The sequence below is a fragment of the Adiantum capillus-veneris genome, chromosome 9 (assembly GCF_014529385.1).
Source record: "Adiantum capillus-veneris isolate H3 chromosome 9, ASM1452938v2, whole genome shotgun sequence".
Lineage (NCBI taxonomy): Eukaryota > Viridiplantae > Streptophyta > Polypodiopsida > Polypodiales > Pteridaceae > Adiantum > Adiantum capillus-veneris.
Window position 1 is genome coordinate 37,459,334 of NC_140939.1, and position 5,117 is coordinate 37,464,450.

Here is a 5,117-nt window from a genome sequence, read left to right on the forward strand (position 1 = left end):
GTCTCAAAAGCAGTCTCACAGCTAGAAGTCTACACAAAACCCTTGTCTTTCTTGGCCAATTCGGTCAAAGGACTTGCTATCTTAGAGAAATCTTTAATGTATGTGCTCTCATATTGTGCTAGACCCATAAAACTTCTCACATCCCTTAATGACTTAGGTGTTGGCCACTCCATAATAGTCTTAACTTTGTCAAGATCAATGTGAATCCCCTCTTTAGAAATCACTCTTCCCAAATACACAATCTGATCCTTTGCAAAAGAACACTTACTTGCTTTGGCATACAATTTATGTTCACGCAAAACGTCAAATGTTTTCTTTAAATGCAATGCATGATCTTCTTCATTCTTAGAATACACAAAAATATCATCCAAGAATACCAGAATGAAGTCATCAAGATACGGGTGAAAAATATTATTCATTAAGCACATGAAAGTTGCTAGTGTATTAGTCAAACCAAAATCAAGAACTGTAAATTCATAATGCCCATAACGTGTACGAAAAGTAGTCTTTGGAATATCCTCGGCCTTAATACGGATTTGATGGTAGCCAGAACAAAGGTCAATCTTTGAAAATATTGTGGCACCACTCAATTGGCTAAGCAATTCATCTATGTGAGGAAGAGGATATTTGTTCTTAATGGTCTGTTTGTTTAATCCCCTATAGTCAATGCATAACCTATATGTACCATCCTTTTTCTTTTGGAATAACACATGACTACCCCAAGAAGATACACTAGGTTTAATGAAACCCTTTTTCAAAAGATCATCAAGTTATATCTTGAGCTCTTTAAGCTCATCAATATTGAACCTATATGGAGCCCTTGAATAAGGTGTTGCTCCTGGATATAGATCTATGGCATGGTCTACCTCTCTAGGCAGAGATGTACCAGGAAGATCGTCCGGAAACACATCCTTAAATTCATGTAAGAGATCCTCTACAAATTCTGGATTTGTCTCTTTCTGTTTATCTCCAGATTCTTCTTTAATCTCATTAGCAAACACAAGAAACGTCTCACTCTTATCTAAGTCGCCTTATCAATTCCATGGCCAAAACTAAATTTAGAATCTCTTTCTTTCTACGAAGAGTGTGACTTACCATCATTTTTCTTTCTTAACAATCAATCAAAACATGATTTTCAATCATCTAATTGATACCAATGATAACATCATGCATATCAATGTTTATGATATAGGAATCATCTTTATGCTTCTGACTCTTCAAAGAAAAAAAACAATTTTTTCTACTAACTCTTTCGTGAAACTATTATTATCACTGGTTAAGTCCAGAAGTCTTATAACTTATCGATTTAATTTCAAGTTTAATTTCTCAATCAATTTAGACGATAAGAAGCAATAAATACTATCCAAATCAATTAAGAAATTCAAATTTAAATCTCAACTTTTACGCATAAATACGATCACAGAAGCTTTCAAAGGACGTATCAAAGACATAAAACATCACAAAGAAGGGATAGATGACTTACCTTTATCGTACGCATCGCCAAAAGTCTCCAATTGAGCCATCTTGATACGTATTGTCTTATCGGTCACCTTGCTCGAGCATTCGAAAGTCTGGTGGTCGTGTTCTCGATATTGAAAGTATAATCCAAATCTTTGAGTTCTATAATCCACGCTTCTAAATCTTCGCATATCTTTCTTCTGCCATCAAACTCTTTAAGCTTAGCTTTCGTTAAGAATGATTTGCTTGTCGCTTCTCCCATATCGTTATCGTTTCTTTTTCACGATGACGACCTCTACGTCCACCACCACCGTTCCCACCATCACCACTTCCATCATCACCACTATCAGCACCTCCACAATGATTATTGTTTCTTGGTGGAGTAGCATGGTTTTCGCCTTCATGTTTGCCATCAAGGTCCACATAGATATCAGGCTCTCGTGCTGCTTTGCTCGCAGAGCCTCAACACGCTCCCGATTTGCTTGTTCCAAATCCTCGTAGTCGTCAAATTAGGTCTTCTTGCTCCTTCATCCTCCTCTCGTATCCTTCCATATCCAGAATCAACCGCTTGCTCTGATACCAATTGTCACAGGAACAGAATAATAGAGATAGACAGCAAAGACAGAGAAGGAGATCTTTGTATTGATGAATTCTTGCAGAGTTTTGATACAACATATGAGCAATAGAATATGGCGCACTCTGTTGTACGGAGCTCAAACCTCCCGACCACCCCCGAGCTTCAGTCCGCTTGCATGCAGCGTTGCACTCGCACTCGCACTCGCACTCGCAATCGCAATCACAATCGCAATCGCACTCACACTCGCAGAAGAGGAGATCTGTATATGATCCCCAAACGCACCACCCGTCGTGCTTTTATCTTTCTTTTCCTCGAAAAGCCTACGACTTCTCAAAATAGCCGCTTTTTAGACGTTCAATCAACTCGATTTTCGCACGAAGTATACCTGGGAGAATAAGATAAGAACGTGATCGCTAAGCGATCCGTAAAGGTTAGATTTTTATCATGACACTTTGCACAGATCCTGTTTCACACATTGATTTCTGCATCGCCTACAAAATAGCCAAAAGAACATACTCGTGCAACCAATTCAATATGATGATCAAAGTAAGAAAACATAATTATGTACCTTCATAATCTCAATTGCAATAGTCTACCATGAAGAAACAAATCAACTTCTTGTTTGATAGTAGGGAGAGCTGTATGATGTTGTATGTCTGTCTGTCCCTGTGTATACTACATTGCTGCTGCCTTCTATTTGTTTTCATCAGAACTTTTATAAACGAACACCGAACAGAGCAATCCAGGTACTCAAAACGACGGGAATAGGTTTGGTCTACAAGACATCGCGGACAGAATTTCGAAAAACGTCTTTCTTTGGATGAAAACGCAACTTTTAGGTCGTGACTCATAAAACCTCTATTTTTGGGTCTCCACTACTTTTTCGACTTATTTTAAGCCTACCCATGCATTTTAAGCTAAAACACATAAATATAAAACACTCATATTAATAAAAATCTCAATTTTATTGTTCATAGACAGACTATCTGTTATTCATTAATCTTCATCAAATACGTCTTTAGTGTATTATTTAAAAAAGAGAATATATGTTCTCTCTTAATATCTCACACTCATTCATATAAGCTCTATTTAATAGACTATTCAACAATCTTTCAAATCGTGCTAAATGAAAGATATGCACTACTATATTCTTTTCGACTTTAAGAACTTCAAAAATTAGTCCTATTACAGTTAGGCACTAGAGGAAAAGGGGATGCAGGCATTCATGTCAAACTAATTTTTACTTTAGCGAGCCGGGCACAAGTGCCCGGCTTACTCTCGCAAGGTGAAGCTTTTGTCATTGATTTCAATCTCAATTAGAGACCTTAGACACCGCCTTGGGGATGGTAAGCCCGTGAACTTGCACCCTTGTTAGTTTATCCAAGGGGTCCCTCGCGGACCCCATTAGGGGCGCGACAGCGCCCAAGAGCCCCGTAGGGATCTAGCTACTGCGAGACTTGGTTGCCCTCACTCGTCAAAACCTTGATCACCCCGGCGAGTTTTCAAGAGAAATTGCTATACCCAACTTGGGCGTCGGTTCGTAAAAGTAAAAATTGGTGGCTTGTTTTAGAGCTTAGATAGAGGGCTTCTGGACGAGGAAGCCGACGACCTTCAAAGCCCATCACCCAGATGAAGGCTTCGGGATACTCCTTGGCGCACTCTGCAATTTCACGCAGCACTGAGGTGCCATCTTGGGAGCCGAACATGGGTAGCTCACTATTGTCTGTCGTAGTAGTCGCTGCCATGGAAATGCTATGTGTACATGCTAGGGAGTCTAATCTTTCCGCACCATGAAGCCCACCCACGAAAACCTGCTTTGCAATCTGCTCGCTTGACAACGCCAGGACAGATCTCGAGATTCTAGTTCTCATACGGCTTCCACACAAGCATGGCGCTCACACAACTGCCATTAGAGATGGCGAGCGGGTTGGGTCTCTTGGGGGCGAACATGGTAGTGTCTTTGAGATCAAAGAAGCTCTTTGACAAGCTCTCTGCGAGGGCACAGGTGGGAGCAACAACTATCGAGGAAGTGGCTATGGAGATGACCATGTTGGATACAGTGTACTATCACTCGCACTTTGCTCTGCTAATCTCTCTCTCTCTCTCTCTCTCTCTCTCTCTCTCTCTCTCTCTCTCTCTCTCTCTCTCTCTCTCGCGCGCGCAGCCCACGACGGCGTGCAGTACTAAAGAGAGTCTCCGAATCCGTATTGAATTTTCATCATATTTCTCTCTCAAAATAATCCTCAAGTGCACTCAACCGCTCTCTCGCTCTCTCTCTCTCTCTCTCTCACTCTCTCGCTAGCAGCCCACGGCGGCGTGCAATCCTATAGAGAGATTCCATTTTGCATGCTTCTGGTACGAGCTGCAGCGACCAAAGAAGGCATCGACAAAAGCAAGCATCGGGTGAGAGCTTTTGGGAAGACAAGCTCTCGTGCTACAGCGTGTGCGGGGTGGAAGAGGTCTACTGAGCGACTAGACGAGGAAAGAAGTTGGCAGGCCGTCGTCAACGAGCAAGCGGTCATTATATTTCTCTCTCAAAATCATGGAGTGCACGTTGTTGTTCTCTCTCTCTCTCTCTCTTACACACATGTGAGCAGCGAGCAGTGCTACAGGTAGATTCAATGTTCGGTTAAAAATCAATTTTACAAATATACAAAATTCTCTTTAGGGTAGATTCAAAAAGAGGAAATTAAAAGAAAAGATTTTTTTTTGCAATTTATCTCTAGTTTTTTATTTTTCAAGTGGAGTTTCTCCTTCTCCCCCTCCCTTCAATCGGCTGTTTTGATTTTTCAACGGCTCAAGGCTAAGTTGAAGCACACTATTCCCAAACATTGGAGAGATTCTATGGAGAAAGTTGTATTAAATTTGCATGCTTTTGGTTATCATATGAGCAAGCATATGACAAATTCTATGTTTGCATCCATGCGAGCCATTCAAGTGAACAGGTCTATAGCGAGTGTCAGAGGTCGCATGGCGAAGGTCTTGCCCTACCAGTTTTGCCTCTCAAGGGTTACATTTCCACCACAATTGGTGCTTGCCCATGTTAATTTGATCAAAAATATACGCATGTCATAGAAATGTA

General features: G+C 40.9%; 1 pseudogene; it reads right to left on the minus strand.

Annotated features, from left to right (window-relative positions):
* Positions 1-3,608: 3,608 nt before the first annotated feature.
* LOC147450357 (ribulose bisphosphate carboxylase small subunit, chloroplastic-like) lies at positions 3,609-4,084 on the minus strand (annotated as a pseudogene).
* Between the last annotated feature and the right edge of the window lie 1,033 nt (positions 4,085-5,117).